This window comes from Sarcophilus harrisii, chromosome X, assembly GCF_902635505.1.
Source record: "Sarcophilus harrisii chromosome X, mSarHar1.11, whole genome shotgun sequence".
NCBI lineage: Eukaryota > Metazoa > Chordata > Mammalia > Dasyuromorphia > Dasyuridae > Sarcophilus > Sarcophilus harrisii.
Genome location: NC_045432.1, coordinates 7272730 through 7291947, shown reverse-complemented (window position 1 = coordinate 7291947; position 19218 = coordinate 7272730). Strand labels below are relative to the sequence as shown.

Sequence of the window (19218 nt, the reverse complement as noted above, 5' to 3'; positions counted from 1 at the left end):
AGAGGTAGACATCCATAAAGATCAGTGGAGTCCCCCCATGGAGATCAGGGGGAGACCCCCCCATGGGGATCTGGGAGAGATGCCCCATGGACATCAAAGGTAGAAACCCTGGAGATAAGTCAGGGCTATCCCATGGAGATAAGAGATAGACTCCTCTATGGAGAACAAGGGGAGATTCCACAAGAAATCATGGTCAGAGATGCCTCATGGAAATTAGTGGGCGATCCCCCTGGGAGACTGGGAAGACCCATATGGAGATCAGATGTCCCATGGAGGTCAGAGGTACAACCCCAGTGGATATCACACAGTCCACCCATGAAGACTGGGATGAGAGTCCCCTCCATAGCTATGCGGGACATATAATCCCCAATGAGATCAAGGGTAGAGACCTCCCATGGAGCTTCTGATAAAGACCACCAATGGAGACAATGGGGGACTCATTGGTGGAAATCAAATTTAGAGACCCCTACTGAGATCTGAGTCAGAAACTCCTCATCAAGCTCAGAGGGAGATCCTCCATGGACATCAGAGGGATACCACCCGTGGAAATCGAGGGAGACCACCATGAAGGTCAATGTAAGAGATACCCCATGCAGATTAGAGGCAGACGTCCCCATGGAGATCAGGGGAGACACCTCTGGAAATCAAAGTCAGAGAGCATGAATGGAGATTAGTGCCAGAGCCCCCATGGAGGTCACGGGTGTCTCTCTCTCTCTCTCTCTCTCTCTCTCCCCCCCCCCCCCCGCCCCGCCATGGACATAAAGGTGAGATGCCCCTCCCTCATTGAGATCAGGGAAGAAACCTATGGAGATCAGAGACAGATACCCCATGAAAATAAGGGGGTGAATACTCAGAGAGCTGGGTCAAAGACCTCCCATGGAGATTAGAGGGAGAAATCCCCATAGAGATCACAATCAGAGAAGCACCCATGGAGATCTGAATGAAAGATCCCTAGGGTAGAGAGCTCTCATGGAGATCACAGGAACACCATGTAGATCAGGGTCCAAGAACCTTCATGGAGATCAGAGGGTCACCTCCTATGGAGATCAGGTCAGAGGTCCCCAATGAAGACCACAGGCAGATCCCTCCATGAAAATCAAGTTTAGAGACCCCCTATGGAGATCCAGGTCAAAAAACCTTACAAGATCACAGGGAGACCCTCTACGGACATCAGAAGTAGACCTCACCAATGGAAATCGAGAGAGAACCCCATGGAGGTCCGGGTCAGAGCCACCCCATGGAGATTCGAGGCAGATACCCCAATAGAGATCAAGGAAAGACACTCTGGAAATCAGGGTTAGAGACCCATCATGGAGATTAGTTGGAGACCCCCCCATGGAGAACACTAGCAGCCCCACTGAGGAGATAAGGGTGAGAAACGCTCCCCATTGAGATAAAAAAAGAACCCCATGGAGATCAGAGACAGATAGCCCATGGAGTTAAGGGGCAACTCCCAAAGAGATCAGAGGTAAATGCCACATAGAGATCCAGGTCAAAAAACCCCCATGGAAATCAGGGTCAAAGACCCCTCCCCCTCGAAGATCTAGAGGACCCTCAATGGAGATCAGAGGCACACTTCCCCATGGAGATCACAGGTAGAACCACCATGAAGACCTGGCAAATATCCCAATGGGTACAGCCCCTCAATAAAGATCTCAACAGAGAATCCCCATGGACATCGAGATCAGAGAACTCCATGGATGCCAGGGGCAAATACCCATAATGAAAATCAAAGACAGACCCCTCATGGAGATCAGAGTTAGAAACTCCCCATGGAGATCAGAGGTAGACCCCTGTGGAAATCCTGGGGTGAGATTGAGGAAGACATGATAGACAGAGGTAGACCCAGGAGAGAGAAGGTACAAGGGAGCAGCAGGGTGTATGGAGATGTGGGCCAAAAGTTTGCAGGGAAATATGGGGGAACAGATGAGGAGGTCACAAGGAAAGGAAGAGAAAAATGTAAGGAAGAAAAGTTGGCAAGGTTATTTGAGGAGAGACAAATCCATGGAGATGAAGGGAACAGAATCCCCACAGAGATGATTAGCAGAAATTCCCATGGAGATCCAGATCATTGATCCACCCCCCCGCCATGGACATCGCAGATAGACCTCCATGGAGATAAGGGGTAGACCTTTAATGGAGATCTGGGGGAGATGCCAAAAGGGCATCAGAGGTAGAGCCCCATTGAGATCAGAATGACAGACTCCCCATGGAGATAAGAGGCAGACCTCCTCCATGGAGAAGAGGAGGAGACTCCCCTAGAAATCATGGTCAGAGATCCATCATGGAGATTAGGTGGAGATCTCCCTGGGAGACTAGGAAGGCCCCTATGGAGATTACAAGGAGATGGCCCATGGAGATCAGAAGTAGACTCCCCCCCAAAGATATCACTGGCAGTCTATCCAGGAAGATTGGGGTGAGAGACCCCTCCATGGAGATGTGGAGTATAGACCGCCCACAGAGATCAGGGGTAGAGACACACCATGGAGACCCAGATAAAGAATGCCCATGGAAATCAGAGGAAATCCCCATGGAGATCACAGGCAGACCTCTCCGTGGAAATCAAGTTGAGAGATCCCCTATTGAGATCTGGGTCAGAAACACCATATGAAAATCACAGGGAGATACTCCATGGACATCAGAAGTAGATACCCTCCAATGGAAATCAAGGGAGACCCCTATGGAGATCAAGGTCAGAACCGCCCCATGGCATTTAGTGGCAGACCCCCCAACGAGATCCTTGGCAGTCCCTCCATAGAGATAGGAGTGAGAGACCTCCCATAGAGATCTGGGTCAAAGCCTTCCCATGGAGATTAAGGTTAGAGACCTCCATGGAGATGAGGTAGAGACTCCCAATGGAGATCAGAGACAGACCCCAGTGGAGATCACAGGCAAACCCTCCAGGAAGACAGGGTCCAATATCCCAAGGGGTAGAGTCCTTCAGTGAAGATCAGGGCCAAGAGTCCACATGGAAATGAAAATCAAATACTTCCAAGGAGATCAGCTTCCATTACAACCAAGGGAAAGAAATTCTTTATGTAGACAGGGGCAGAGTTTCCTCACATAGAGATACCCCATGGACATCAGGGGCAGAGACCCCCCCCCCCCATGGAGATCCAGGTCAAATATCCCTAGGGGAGAGGCCTTCAATGACGGTCGGAGAAGAGACTTCCCACAGAGATCAAGGTCAGAGAACTCCATGGAGATCAGGGGCAAATACCCCCATACAAATCAAAGGTAGAGTCCCCCCATGGAGATCAGGGTCAGAGAACCCCTATGGAGGTCAGGGCAGAGACTCCTACCCATTGAGATCTCCCCTGTGGAGATCCTGGGGTGAGCTTGAGGAAGACATGAGTGATAGAGGTAGACCCAAGGAAGAGAAAGTGGGCAGTAGGGTATATGGAGATATGGGGCAAAAGTTTGCAGGGAACTACAGGGGAAAGATCAGGAGGTCACCAGGAAGTGAAGAGAAATGTGAAAGGAAGACAAGTAGGCAAAAATATTTGAGGAGAGACACCTCCATGGAAATCTTGGTAATAGAACCCCTCATGGGGGTCAGGTCAAAGATTCCTAGGAGTAGAGACCCCCATGGAGATCAGAGGTAGACCATCCATGGAAATTACAGGCAGACCCCCCACAGAGATAAGGATCAGAGACACCCTTGGAGATTAAGGTCATAGACCCTCCATGGAGAGAAGTGTTGGAGATATCCTAGGGAGATCACAGTTAGAGACCTACCGAGTAAAGAGGGAGATCCCCATAGAAATCAAAGGAAGACCCTCCCCCATGGTGATAGAGTCAGAGACCCCCCCCCATAGAGAATGGGTCAAAATTTCTTTGGGGTAGAGACACCTAATGAAAATTGGGGTTAGAGACTCCTCATGGAGATCAAGGTTAGTAAGACTCCATGGAGATTAAAGGTATAGATCCCTCATGGTGTTAAGGCATAAAGAGCCTTGATGGAGATGCCCTATGGAATTAAGGAAGCTCCCCATGGAGATCAAGACCCACCCCCATGGAAATCAAGTTTGGAGACTCTCTCATGGAGATCAGGGGCAGGGACTCTGATGGAAATCTGGGTTAAATTCCCCCCTAGGGAATGTAGGGAAGAGCCCCCATGAGGATCACAGACTCCCCTATGAGGATCAGAGCCAGATGCCCCATGGAGATAAGGAAGTGATGCCCCATGGAAATCAGAGGAAGACTGACCTTATGGAGGTCAGGATCAGAAATGCCCCAAGGAGATTATATCAAAATTTCCTACGGATAAAGACTCCTCCATAGAGATCAGGGTGTGTGAGCCCCACGGTTAATCAGGGTGGTACCCCCAAGGAAATCAGATGAAGATCCTCCATGGAAATCAAGGTCAATGCTCTGCCATGGAATTTAAGGGTATCAACCACTCATGGAGATAATAAGGAGAAGCCCCATGGAGACCAGGGGAAAACCCCCTATGGAGACTGGGGGTGACCCCCCATGGAAACCACAGGTAGACCCCCCCCATGGAAATCAGTGAAAGAAATCCCTCATGGAGATCCAGGTCAAATATCTATGGGTGTAGAGATCCTCAATGAAGATGGGGACAGAGAATCCCATTGGATCAAAGTCAGAGACCCCCCATGGAGATCAGAGACAGACTCCTTCATGGAAATCATGGGGTGAATTTGAGAAACACATGAGGGACAGAGAGCTGTAGACCCAGGGAAGAGAAGAGAAGGTGGAAGGGGGCAGCAGGGTGTGTGGAGACGTGGGGCCAAGATGTTCACAAATATGGGGGGAAAGAGCAAGAGGTCACCAGGAAGGGAAGAGAAACGTGCAAGGAAGAAAAGTTGGCAAGGTTATTTGGGCAGAGATCACTCCATGGAGATCAGGGGCAGAAACTCCCCTCGGAGATCCTGGTCAAATATCCCTAGGGGCAGAGACCCCTCATGGACATCAGGGTTAGTGATACCCCATGGAGATCTGCATCAAAAGCCCCCATGCAGATCAGGAGAACCACCTTAGAGAGCACAGGTATCCCCCCATGGATAAGAGTCAGCTATTCTCCATGGAGATCACAGGGAGTCACCCCCATGGAAATAACAGGCAGACCCTGCATGGAAATTAGGGTCAGAGACCTCTCATGGAATTCAGCCAGAGACCCTCCCCCATGGGGATAACAGGCAGACCCCCCATGGAGATGATGGGGTGAGATCTAGGAATAGATGAGGCATAGAGAGCTGTATACCCAGGGAAGAGGAGGTAGAAGTGGGCAGCAGGGTGTGTGCAGAAGTGGGGCAGATTTTCAGGAAAATATTGGGGGGGGGAATCAGGAGGTCATGAGAAAGGGAACAGAAATCTGTAAGGAAGAAAATTTAGCAAGCTTATTAGGGCAGAGACCTCCTCATGGAGATCCGAGTTAGATTTCCATGGAGATCAGTGTCAGAGATGCCTCATGGAGATCGTGTCAAAATTTCCTAGGGTAGCAAACCCTCATGGACATCAGGAATGCCATGGAGAGCAGTGCCAGAGACCCCCCGAGTCAAAGACTCCCATGGAGACCCGAGGCAGAGACCCCCATGGAGACTGCAGAGTTTCTCCCCCATGGACATCTGGGGCAAAGAACTTCCATGGATATTATAGGGAGAACCCCCATGGAGATTGAGTAGAAAGCTCAGTGACAGACCAGAGATCAGGCTCAGAGACCCCAATATCAGTGTTAAAGAGTCATGGAGAGCAGGATGAGAGATGTACCATGGATATCAGGGTAAAAGAGCCCCAGGGAAAGGGAGCCTTTTTGGAGATTGGGGGAAGAGATCCCCAAGGGGATTAGTGTCAGAAACCCTCCATGGATATCAGGGATGAGACACCCCATGGAGATAACAGGCAGACCTCACATGGAGATCAACCTCAGGCACCACTCATGGAGTTCACGGGGAGACCCCTCATGGAGATCAGGAAGAGCCCCCCCATGGAGATCCAGGTCAAAGAACCCTAGGGAGATCAGACAGGTTCAAGAAATGTCATGGAGATCAGAATCAGAGACCCCCAAGAGTCAGGACCCACATGGAGACCAGAGGTAGAGACATCCCCCCCATAGAGATTAGGGCAGAGCCCCCAATGGAGGTCAGTGATAGAGACCAGGTGCAGAGATCCCTCCAGGGAAATCAGGAGCATAGATCCCCCATGGAGATCAGAGGGGGAGATCCCCATGGAGATGAGGGGCAGAGACCAAGTCCATGAAGATGAGGCAGAGACCCCCCATTGAGATGAGAGGCAGACCCCCCCATTGAGATCCAGGGCAGAGCCCTTCCATGGAGATCAGGGGTAGAGTACCCCCCCAATGGAGATCAGCAGAATAGATCCCCCCTACGGTGATCTATTGTAGAGATTCACACAAAGACTTAATACAAAGATCTGGAGTCCAAGGGAAAGGAATAAAAGGGGTAGTTGGTTGCAGAGGGATGAGGGGAAAAGATCCACAGGGAGATCGGCTGAAGAGAACTGGAGCTCCGGGAAGGAGGGGAAAGTGGAAAAGAAGGAGAGGGGGCAGGGAGCTTGGGGGAAGAAAACACCCATGGAGATCAGAGGGAAAGATTCTTCACAGAGATCAGGGACGGGCATACATAGGGAGATCATGGAGAGAGATCTGGAGTCCCAGGGAAAGAAAAAAGTGGCAGGGGGCAGTTAGTTGCAGGAAGATGCAGCGAAAAACTCAAGAGAGGGATCAGGGAGAAGAGAAATGGAGCTCTATGGAAGGAAGGGATAGAAAGAGGCAGGGAGATCAAGGGCACAGATTTGGAGCAGAGGGAAAAGGAGTAGGAGGGGGCAGGAGCAGCAGGAAGCAGGGAGAGAAGGGGCAGAAATGCCCAGGGAGAACAGGGGCAGAAACCCCCCAGGGAGATTAGGGGGAGAACCCCCCCAGGGAGATCAGGGGCAGAAACCCCTCAGGGAGATTAGGGGGAGAGATGGAGATCCCAGGGGAAGAGAGGAGGTGGCAGGGGTAGCCAAGGGGTGAGGAGATCAGGGGCAAGAGGACCAGTCATAGTGATCAGAGGAAGAGACTCCCCAGGGATAGCAGGTGACATGTCAGGAGCCCAAGAGAAAGATTATGGGGGCTGCAGGGGCAGGCAGGTCAGGGGCAGACCCCTCAGGGATAGCAGGTGACGTGTCCAGAGCCCAAGGGAAAGGAGATGATAGGGGGCTGCAAGGTCAGGGGCAGAGATCCCCCAGGGATAGCAGGTGACATGTCCGGAGCCCAAGGGAAAGGAGATGATAGGGGGCTGCAAGGTCAGGGGCAGAGACCCCCAGGGATAGCAGGTGACATGTCCGGAGCCCAAGGGAAAGGAGATGATAGGGGGCTGCAGGGGCAGGAAGGTCAGGGCAGAGACCCCCCAGGGATAGCAGGAGACATGTCAGGAGCCCAAGAGAAAGATTATGGGGGCTGCAGGGGCAGGCAGGTCAGGGGCAGACCCCTCAGGGATAGCAGGTGACGTGTCCAGAGCCCAAGGGAAAGGAGATGATAGGGGGCTGCAAGGTCAGGGGCAGAGACCCCCCAGGGATAGCAGGTGACATGTCCGGAGCCCAAGGGAAAGGAGATGATAGGGGGCTGCAGGGGGCAGGGTCAGGGACAGAGACCCCCCCCCAGGGAGATTAGGGACAGCAGGGACTAGGGAAATTAGGTTGCCGCAATCTGGAGACCAGGGGAAGGGAGGAGGTAGCAGGGGACAGGGAGATCAGGGGTAGATTCCCCAAGGGAGATTAGGGGCAGGGACCCAGAGCCCAGGGGAAGGGAGGATGTGGCAGGGACCAGCAGGGGGCTGTCTGGAATGTAGGGGAAAGGAGGAGTTGGTGGAAAGGGGCAGAGAGATCAGGGACAGACTTTCCCCATGGAGATCAGGGGCAGGGAGAACCCCATGATGATCGGGGCAGACTCCCCATGGAGATCAGGGATAGACTCTCCCCATGGAGATCAGGGGCAGAGAGGTAAAGCCCAGGAAAGGGAGTAAGAGGTGGCAGGGGCAGCAGGGCCAGGGAGATCAGGGGCAAGGGAAGCCCTTATGATGATCAGGAGCAGAAACAGGTGCCAGATATTGTCCAGACAGAGACCCCAGGGAGATGAGAGACAGAGATGTAGAGCCCATGGGAAAAGAGTTAAGTAGTGGTGGGGCAGCAGGCAATAGGGAGATCCGGGGCAGTGTTTGGAGCCCAAGTAAAGGGAGTAAGAGGTGGCAGCAGGGGCAGGGAGATCAGGGGCAGTGACGCCCCATAGAGATTAGGGGCAGGCTGGGTAGGGATATTGGGCTGCAGCTACCTGGAGCCCAGGGGAAGGGAGGAGAAGGTGGCAGGGGACAGAGAGATCAGGAGTAGAGGCCCCCTCAAAAGAGCTTAGGCGTTAGAGACCCCAGGGAGACCAAGGGCAGGGGGACCCCCATTGTGAACAGAGGCAGAGACCCCGCCCCAGGAACATCATGTGACAGAAAAGTGGAGCCCAGGGAAAGGGAATAAGAGATGGGAGGAGCAGCAGGGGGCAGGGAGATCGGGGCAGAGACCCCCCAGGGACAGCAGGTGACATGTCAGGAGCCCAAGGGAAAGGAGGTGATAGGGGGCTGCAGAGGCAGGAAGGTCAGGGGCAGAGACCCCCCAGGGACACAGGTGACATGTCCGGAGCCCAAGGGAAAGGAGGTGATAGGGGGCTGCAGGGGCAGAAAGGTCAGGGCAGAGACCCCCCAGGGATAGCAGGTGACATGTCGGGAGCCCAAGAGAAAGATGATAGGGGGCTGCAGGGGCAGGCAGGTCAGGGGCAGAGACCCCCCCAGGGAGATTAGGGACAGCAGGAACTAGGGAAATTAGGCTGCAGCAACCTGGAGACCAGGGGAAGGGAGGAGGATGTGGCAGGGACCAGCAGGGGGCTGTCTGGAATCTAGGGGAAAGGAGGAGTTGGTGGAAAGGTACAGAGAGATCAGGGACAGACTTTCCCCATGGACATCAGGGGCAGAGAGGTAGAGCCCAGGAAAGGGAGTAAGAGGTGGCAGGGGCAGCAGGGCCAGGGAGATCAGGGGCAGAGACCACACCCAGGGACAGCAAGTGACAGAGATTGGAAGCCCAGGGAAGAGGAGGAGGTGGTGGCAGGGGCTGCAGAGGGCGGGGAGAGCGAATGCCAGAAACCAGGGCCCAGGGCAGGGAAGGAGCTGGGGGCTGGGGCAAGCAGGAGGCTGGGGACCGGCTGAGGAGGGCGAGGTGGCAACAATAATCCGACCAACCTTTCCCCCCCCTTTTTTTGTTGGGGTAGAACTTTTATTTTTCGTTATTAAAGTAATATTTATTTTATAAAACTATGCCCTCCCCATTTGAAAGTGACCTTTCAGATCCTCCAGCCCTCCCCTGCTGGACTCTCCGCTTGAGGCCGTTAAAGTAAGCCTCGAGGCCACCTACTAGAGTAAGGGGATAAGGGCAGGGGGTCTCCAAGACCCCAATCACAGTGGCCCCGGGGGCACATTGGAGGGCTGAGCCTCTCAAGCCGCTCCTTGGCCCAGGCCCCGGGCGCCGCCTCGGGCGCCCCGGCTCTGGGGCAGGATCCGAGCTGGTCTGGCTTGGGACAGCAGGGCGGCTCCCTCTTCCCTACTCAAAGCGGCCAGGAGGCTCTCGGGGAGGGTGTGAGGCCTCCTGGGGTGGGCCACGCCAGATCTTCCTTCAGCAACCCTGACCAAAGCTGCCAGCAGATTCTCCGGGATGGTCCGGGGCCTTCGGGGGTGACTCACGAGGTGATCTCTATGGAGACCGTGAGCGAGGCCGTGGGACCGTCTTGGATGGGCAAAAATTTCAGGTCTTCCATCTCCCGCACCGAGTAAAGGTCCATGAAGACGATTGGGGAGAATCCGGGATCTCCTCAAATGTGTCGCCATTCTCTCTCCTCCGTCTCCAGCCCCGATCATGGCGTTGTGGTCCTCCTCGGGGCCCTGGGGCCACCTGGGATAGACCATCGGAGGGGGCATTGCCTCAGCCACCTCTTCCCCTCCACCAACCAAGCCTGCAAGAAAAAGGTTCTGGAGACCTGCAGGCCCCCCAGCCTGTTCCCCGGCGGGGAGCATCATGCCCCCTCCATCCCCGCCACCACCTAGAGCGCCCGGAACAGCATCTGCTTGGATCCCAGCGCGGGCATCAGGTAATGGGGGCAGTTGAGCTAGTCCTTCTCTTCTCCTCAGTATGGGCTGAGCAGATGCCATACCAGAGGGCCTCATGCCCCCTCTAAAACATGATGGACGAGGGCAGCAAACCTAGCCTTCCTTCCCCCCTGGAGACTTCACACCTATGTCTGAAGGATGGTTTCTGGACTACAGGTCCCGGAGCCGGTCAGTTGTGGCTACCCTATCCCATGGTAACCCTGGAACCCCGTGGCATTCTGAATAATTACACAATTTGCTCTTAAACCTGCAGTCTTGGGCAAGGCATTCTATGTCCACAGGGGCTGGAATGGCAGAACGACACATCTGCCTGGGGGGGGGGGGGCTGATCAGGGGAGGGAGGGGGGATCACAGAGAAGAAGGGCTCCCTATGGGGGCAGTTAAATGGTGCCATTGTGGACGGTGACACATCTGGACTGGGGAAGGCTCCTCTTTCTCAGTTCAAATGTAGCGCAGACTTGTTGCGTGCCCCTGACTAAGTCCCCTGTTTGCCTCAGTTTTCTCGTCTGTTAAATGGCGATGGAAATAGTAAAGCACTCCAGTATCTTCGAAACCGCCCCCCCCCTCCCGCCCAAAGGGCTGGGGTCAGTTTGGCAAACAACAGTTGGCGTGGGGCTTTAAGATTTGCAAAGTTCTACGCCTTTTGTTCTACCTAACAATCCGAGGAGGCAGATGCTAGCGTTTCCCCCATTTTACAGGGGAGCAAACTGAGGTTGAGGGACTTGCCTACGTAGCTGGGAGGGAGGGAGGGAGGGAGGGAAGGGAAGAGGAGGGAGGAAGGAAAGGGAAAGAAGGGAGGAGAGGAGAGAGGGCCAGAGGAAGGGAGGGAGGAACAGGCGTTTTCACAGTACCTACTATGTGCCAAGCAGCGAGCGCTTTACGGCTCTTTTCTCCCCGATCCCGGGAGGTGGGGACCCCCATTCTCCTCCGTTTCATGCTCGAGGAAAATGAGGCAGGCGGTGGCGGAGTGACGTGGCCTGGCTCCCCCGCGGGCCTGAGGCCGGCTTCAGGCCTCGGGCGCGGGACTCAGGAGGCCGCCCCCCCCCCCCCCCCGCCCCCCAGACCGATCATCGTTGAGCCGGGGAATGGGTCCGGGCGCCCCCGCACCCTGAGTGCCCGGGGCCGCCGGCAGGGCTCGGCGGGGGAGCGCGGAAGCGCGCGCTCGGGTCCGAGCCCCCTCCGCCGCAGACAAAGAAATGGCCGAATGTCTCGGCGGCTCTCTTCTCCCCCCGCCCCCGTATCACCCCTCGAGCCCCCCGCTCCCGCGGCCCCTCCTTCGCGCTCCTCCGTCTCCTAAGAATCCATCTGGAGGAGGCGGGGAAGGGGAAGGAGAAGGGGAAGGGGAGCGGGGTTCGGGCGGCGCGCCAGGACCGCTACCACCTCCTCGCTCCCGGGCTCCGCGCGCGCGCGCGCCCCTGGCCCCGTCACCGCCCCCTCGCTCTCTCCCTCCCTCGGCCGCCGCCCCCTCCCTCGGCCGCCGCCGCGCCGCCGCCGTGGAGCGGTTTTCGATTCCCGGAGATTTTTGTCCCTCCGCGCTCGCCCTCTCTCCCCTCCCTCCCCTGGCCTCCCCCCGCCCAACCCCCACCCCGGCTCCAGACTGCGGCCCCCCCAGCCGTTCCTTCCCTCTTGCTGGAGACCTCGCGGCGGCGGCGGCGGCGGCGGCGGCGGCGGCGGCGGCGGCGGCGGCGGCGGCAGCGGCAGCGGCGGTAGCAGCCTGTGGCCCTCCTCCTCCTCCTCCTCCTCTCCTTCTCGTCCTCCTCCTGCTCTGGCCGCGGCTCCTGCTCTTCCTCCTCCTCCTCCTCCTCCTCCTCCTCCTCGGGCGGCGGCGGCGGCGGCGGCGGCCGCGGCGGGCGGCGAGATGCACCCCAGCGCCCCCAGCTACCCCACGGCCTCGCTGTACGTGGGGGACCTGCACCCCGAGGTGAGCGAGGCGATGCTGTACGAGAAGTTCAGCCCGGCCGGGCCCATCCTCTCCATCCGCGTCTGCAGGGACATGATCACCAGGCGCTCCCTGGGCTACGCCTATGTCAACTTCCAGCAGCCGGCGGATGCCGAGAGAGCCCTGGAGACCATGAATTTCGATGTCATCAAGGGCAAGCCGGTGCGCATCATGTGGTCCCAGAGGGACCCCTCCCTCCGCAAAAGCGGCGTGGGCAACATCTTCATCAAAAACCTGGACAAGTCCATCGACAACAAGGCTCTGTTCGATACCTTCTCCGCCTTCGGCAACATCCTGTCCTGCAAGGTGGTGTGCGACGAGAACGGCTCCAAGGGCTACGGGTTCGTGCACTTCGAGACCCGCGAGGCGGCCGAGAGGGCCATCGACAAGATGAACGGCATGCTCCTGAACGACCGCAAGGTCTTCGTGGGCCGCTTTAAGTCCCGCAAAGAGAGGGAGGCCGAGCTGGGGGCCAGGGCCAAAGAGTTCACCAACGTTTACATCAAGAACTTCGGGGAGGACATGGACGATCTGAGGCTCAAGAGGCTCTTCGGTAAGTTCGGGCCCGCCCTCAGCGTCAAAGTCATGACGGACGAGAGCGGCACGTCCAAAGGCTTCGGCTTTGTGAACTTCGAGAGGCACGAGGACGCCCAGAAGGCCGTGGAGGAGATGAACGGCAAGGAGCTGAACGGGAAGAAGATCTACGTGGGCCGGGCTCAGAAAAAGGTCGAGCGCCAGACGGAACTCAAGCGCAAGTTCGAGCAGATGAAGCAGGACCGCATCACCAGGTACCAGGGGGTGAACCTGTACGTGAAGAATCTGGACGACGGCATCGACGACGAGCGCCTGCGCAAAGAGTTCTCCCCCTTCGGGACCATCACCAGCGCCAAGGTGATGATGGAAGGGGGCCGCAGCAAAGGCTTCGGCTTCGTCTGCTTCTCCTCCCCCGAGGAGGCCACCAAAGCCGTCACGGAGATGAACGGCCGGATCGTGGCCACCAAGCCCCTGTACATAGCCTTGGCCCAGCGCAAAGAGGAGCGGCAGGCCCACCTCACGAACCAGTACATGCAGAGGATGGCCAGCGTCCGGGCCGTGCCCAACCCCGTGATCAACCCTTACCAGCCTCCCTCGGGCTACTTCATGGCGGCCATCCCCCAGGCGCAGAACCGCCCCGCCTACTATCCCCCCGGCCAGATCGCCCCTCTCAGACCCAGTCCCCGGTGGACGGCCCAGGGGGCCAGGCCTCATCCGTTCCAAAACATGCCCGGGGCCATCCGGCCGGCGGCTCCCAGGCCCCCGTTCGGGACCATGAGGCCGTCTTCCTCGCAGGTGCCAAGGGCCATGTCCTCCCGGGTCTCCAACGCCACCTCGCAGAGCATGGGCCCCCGCGCGGCCGCGGGGTCCGCCTCCGCGGGGACCCCAGCCGTGCGTTCGGCGCCCCAGTACAAGTACGCCGCTGGCGTGCGCAATCCCCAGCAGCACCTGAACCCGCCGCCTCAGGTGACCCTGCAGCAGCCCGCCGTCCACGTGCAGGGTCAGGAGCCGCTCACGGCTTCCATGTTGGCCGCCGCCCCTCCACAGGAGCAGAAGCAGATGCTGGGAGAACGGCTGTTCCCGCTCATCCAGGCCATGCACCCGACCCTGGCCGGTAAGATCACTGGCATGTTGCTGGAGATCGACAACTCGGAGCTTCTCCACATGCTCGAGTCCCCGGAGTCTCTGCGGTCCAAGGTCGACGAAGCGGTGGCGGTGCTGCAAGCTCACCAGGCGAAAGAGGCCGCCCAGAAAGCGGTCAACAGTGCTCCCGACGTGCCTCCTGTCTAAAAGGAAAGATGAGGGACCGGGGATGGAAGGTCTGCTTTTTTGAAGAAGGCTATTGTGGAAACAAAAACATTGCAAACTAAGGGGAAAAAATGGAAAGGAAACTTTGAACTTGATGTACCAACAAATGCCAGGTCTAGCAAACTTAATGCTAGTCCTAGATTACTTATTGATTTATAAGCCAAAAAAAAAAAAAAAAAAAGAAAAAAAAAGAAAAGAAAAGAAAAAAAAAGAAAAGAAAAGAAAGGAAAAGAAACCCAAAAAAGAGTAAAATACAAAAACAAATTAATGTTGAATAGATGGGGTGGGGGTGGGGGTGGGGAATTTTCAGCACAGTTGTTGTTGTTCCGTCGTTTCAGTCGTGTCCGACTCTTTGTGACCCCGTTTGGGGTTTTCTGGGCAAAGATACTTGGAGGGGTTTGTCCTTTCCTCCTCCAGCTCATATGACAGATGAGGAACTGAAGCATTCCTGTCTTTAACTTTGTAAATCTTTATTGTAGAAAAGCTCAGAATATTACCACTGTTTTAAATAACAGAATTGAGAGCTGAGCAAGGAAACGTAATTTGAATTATAAAAATTCTTGCTGTAATAAAAATACCTTAAACAGTGAAAAAAAACCAAGTGCCAATTAGTCCCCCCCCACCCCACCCCACATATAATTCCATAGCAAAAAGGGGGGGATAGAGCATCAAGTGCAGAATTTGTTGTGGGTTGGTGCTTTTTTTTTTTTTTTTTTTTTTTTTTTTGATTTGGGTTTTTTGTTTTGTCCTGTTTTTCCAGTGGAGGAGAGATTTGAATGTTTTTAGCTGGAAGGGAATAAGGTAGAGAAGACAGAGGTAAACTGAAGAAATGACAGGAAGAGTAGAATGTGTAAGGTCCAAGTTCCTGAGAACCTCTCAGTAAAGCCTGAGTCTAGATGGCAGAGGAAGGATGAGAGGGTGAAGACATTAGGGACTCAGAGAAGAGAGAGTTGGCAATCATCCAGTAACCACTGTGCCAGGCAATCAATGAAAGATTAAAAGAAGAATTGGCAAGTAGTGACAAGGGACCAGGGTTTGGGAAGGAGTTCCGTTGAAGGTTGCTGATATAGCCCAGGCTCTCTTCAAATGCGGGTCCCCGAGAGTGAAACTGAGGTTTGAGGTGTACCTCAGCTCTGGGTCTGTTGGAAAATGTGGTCTGGGAGGCCCCACCAGTGCTTATTTTCCACCATAACAAACTGGGGAGGAGGGGTGCTGCACGGGAAGACAAACTCAAAACAAAGATACTTCATGAAACAGAATAGTATGGAACTGTTGTCTACACTGTGATTCTCCAAAACACCAATCAATAGATAAAACGTGGGTTTGGCCTGAATATCAGCAGGTGTGGGAGATATACCTGATGCTTCCCAGACCTATACTGCTTTGTCTTTAAAGGGACGGGGTCGTCTTACAGATGAGGTGGGTCCTGAGGCAGAAAAAGCACAGCTTGTATGGGGTTGGTGTTCCTGAGATTTGGCATTGTTCCCACTGCTCTGCAGGATTTCCTTCTGACCAAACGTTGCTGTCCTGGCAAATAACAGCGTGTGTTTTTATTAAATTGTTTCCTTTTAATAACACTGAGTAAATTTATTTTGATCGCAGTTCTAGAGTGGAGACTAATGTCCCCATTAGCAATTCCCTGGGCTGAGCCTCCTGCTTAGGCCTCAGGGCACCCAATGTGGTTAGGAGGGTGCTAGCCTGCCCAGTCTCAATGGGGGAGGGGGAGGGAGGGGATCTCCTCGTGGATGGCTTGGTATCTGTGGAGACTCCACTTTTCTCAGCAGCCATCTCCTTCATTAGAACGGATCCTGGTTGGGAAGTGACAAATGGCCAAAATTCTCCCATGCTTTGGTCACTGTAGAAATGTTCCGGTTTGCTGCTTTAGGTCTGCCTCTGGATGCCGGGTGAGATGGCCGGATACCACAAAGATGTTGCTTGGTTTTTTCCTATCTTTTCCCAGAGATTTTTTTTTTTAAAATGGGGCTTACCTTCCAGCTTCAGAAGCTGACTGATACCTCGACTCTCCAGAGAAGCAATATGGGGCAACTGTTTTCTTTTGAACATACCAAGCACATCTCACACATCGTCCACTTCTCTGCTGCCATCTTGGGCTGGAGTAGAATCATTTCCAGAGCAGCTAGAGAGGCCTACCTTGGCCCAAGTACCCAGAGTCACCCTGTAGCGTTTTCATGGCTATATGCCTTTAGTGTCACCAACTGCTCTCGTGTCCTTTGTGTCTGATTTCTTCCCATTTGCTGGTCCTTCCTGGTAGAGCCCCAAATCTGCCATTCTCTTTAACAGTAGGTGTTAAGCTCTGGGGCATGAGATTTGAGGCAATTTTTTTCTCCTTATAATTTTCTTACAGACCAAGAAAGGGGATGCCATTTTCATAAGGTGAAAGAATAGAACCATAGCAAGAGGGGGAAGTGGCACTAAGTGCAGGGCTTGGTGTGGTGTTGTTGCTGCTATCGTTCTGGTTGCTGTTGGTGTTGGTGTGTTGTGGTTGTTGTTGTGGTTGTTGTTGTTGTTGTTGTTGTTGTTGTTGTTGTTGTTGTTTTTAAGAAAAGGTTCCTCTGAGTGTAGGTAGAAGGGAATAAGGATGTGAAAAATGAGGGGGGAACTAAAGACCCCTAGGTCCTGGGAACTGTGTGAGCTCAAGATCTCTGGGAATCTGTCAGTAAAGCTCAAGTCCGGCAGACATCACTGGAGATGGGGAAGTGATTAGGTGATTCAACAGAGAAGTTTGGCGACAGCTCAGTAGCTACGATTGGATGATGTGCCAGGCAGTCAACGAGAGATTTCAGAAGGACGAGCCAACGATTACAAAGACCAAATTAAAGTTGGCCCCCGACTGGAAAGGCTTTAAGGAGGGAGCCGACTCTGTGCTATGTTTTTAACCGAGTGTGGTATTTGGAGGGAGGGGGAACGAAGACATTTGGGTATATGGAGGGGTGGGCCAGAGATTGAGGGAAGAGTATGTATAAATGCATGGAAATATAAAGAATCATCTTAGGAGAAGAATGTGGGAAGAAGGTTTGGGGTTCAAGGTACTAATTTTTAGAGATGGGAAAGGTAACTGGTCTCCCCTATTTGCTTCCCACTACTTCATAGCAAAAGATTTCTGGGTGAATGGCTATATGATCTGTGAGGGAAATGAGAAGAAAAGCATACCGAGTCACATATTCCAATGCTGTTTATCGAAAGCTATAGTTACATATTGGAAGGTAGCTTGATGCAATAGGAAAAAAACCTGCCTTGGTAGCCAGAGGACCTGAATTCAGATCCTAGCTCTGCCACTTCCAACCTGCACATTCTCTGGAGAGCCACTTTGGTGCTCTGGGCCCCAGGTCCCTGACCTACCCAGCAGGGGGCTAGGGTCACTACTTAGGTCTTCCGGCCCTAAACTGATGATGCTCCGGTATGCAAGGAAAAGCCGTTTGACTACTCAACTTTCGTTCAGTCAATCAAGACGCATTTATCCAGGAAAGTCCCTTTTCTCAGAGAGCTCACCTCCTGTCAGGGAAGACAACATGAGGGTCACCTGCAGAGTTGTTGAGAGTGAGCTTGTTCTTCTGGCTTCCAGCTTCAAGATGGGTCCCATGTACTTCCACATGTACTCTGCAGAGACGGGTATCTGGAGGAAGAGAAGCTGGGCCTCAATCACATTCCTATTCCGCACTAATGGGGTATATTAGTGACCAGCCAGGGACTCTCCCTGGGATGAACTCTAATTCTCAGTGGGAATCATTCGTTCCATTTATTGTCTGGTTTTTTCTAATTAGTATGACTTCTCTGAATGCTGGGTTGGAGAAGTGTATTTATTTGTTCTTTGCTCCATGTAACGGGCTTTATGTGACCAGCATCGTTGGGAAGAGGGGGGGGGTCAAGTCTTCAGATATAACTTAGGGCATTCAAATAGAAATGGAGGGCGCTCATTTGTTTTTTTAAAAGATCCCTGTGGGCCACATAGAGACTTAGTTTTAAAATGTAATGTTATTTATGTTTTATTATATTTTTATTTTTTAAAATAGTTTCCAAGTTCATTTGAATCTGGTTAAGGCTGTACTGGGGAGTGTTGCAGGCTACGTTTGGCCCATGGACCTTGTGCTTGACACCTCTGATTTAGGACACTCCTTCTCATTAAGGGATAAGAGCCAGGAACATGCACTAGCAATGGAACGGAAATAGGGGAGAGAGACCATTTTACTCTGGCATTCTCCCTCGGGGGAGAGCAGAGCTGTCGACTTGATGGCCCCAATGTCTTGGCCCCTGCTTGGCAGGTCGCAAAACTCCCTTGGAGAAGGGAGAGTCCAGAAATATCCATTAGTGATTCCCTTCGAATCACATCTAGACGAATTTGTGTGGACACGCATACCCTACATGTGTATAAGAATGGCTGGCTGGCAGAGCCTACGGAGGTTTGCGGAACTGGAGGTCATGCCATCCATCCCATGCCCCCTCCTTCCCAGTGAAGCATTCAGCTCCTCTGTGACATGTAAAATGCAGCAGAATATTTACCCAAGCATGACTTCTTTTCCAATAGGACTGTCCCAGTAGGACGTACCAAATATTTATATTGTATTGTGACAAACGTTGTCACCCCATCAATCAAGTCCAACTGACAAATGACTAGGTAATAAGGCCTCCCCAAAGCTAGGCAAGATGCAAAGTGGCCTAAACCCTCGGCATTTGGCATCAGATACCATTCAACTCAAACTGCTCTCTTCAGTTACTAATCAGCTCAGTTGCTAATATGCTAATGACCTTTTCTCAGTTTTCCCTCTTGACTTCTCTGCAGCTTTTCACACTATTGATCACCTTCTGCTGGATACTAAAGCTCCTATCTAACCTTTCTCTCTCTCTCTCTCTCTCTCTCTCTCTCTCCTGATTCTCCTCCTACTTGACAGACTGCTCCTTCTCTGTCTCCTTTACTGGATCTTCAGCTAGGTCGTGTCCAGTAACCCGTGAGTATCTCCCGCAAATCTGGTCTGGGCCTTGCTTGGTGATCTCAATTCCCCTCATCTCTATGAAAATGCCTCCCTTCCTTTATAAATTCCACCGTCTCTCCTGATCTCCTGAATCACTTCTCTAAAGGCCTTTCAAACATCTTAAACTGTATCCTGGAGCCATCTTAAACTCAGCCTGTCTGGAATGGAATTCCAGCCTCCATTCTTTGAACCTTTTTATTACTGCCACGCCCACTGTCAAACTTCCACATCCAGGCTGGCCACCTTGCAAATGTCCTCTATTTCTCAGTTGCACTCATCCCCCATA

At 53.6% G+C, this 19218-nt stretch overlaps 1 protein-coding gene and 1 pseudogene across 1 annotated transcript in view; both read left to right on the top strand.

Moving 5' to 3' along the window:
• CLIC2 (chloride intracellular channel 2) overlaps nt 1–19218 on the top strand; it is a 73833-nt gene that overhangs the window by 41500 nt on the left and 13115 nt on the right. The gene's annotated exons all lie outside the window — the stretch shown is intronic.
• Nucleotides 11983–14100, top strand: LOC116420323 (annotated as a pseudogene).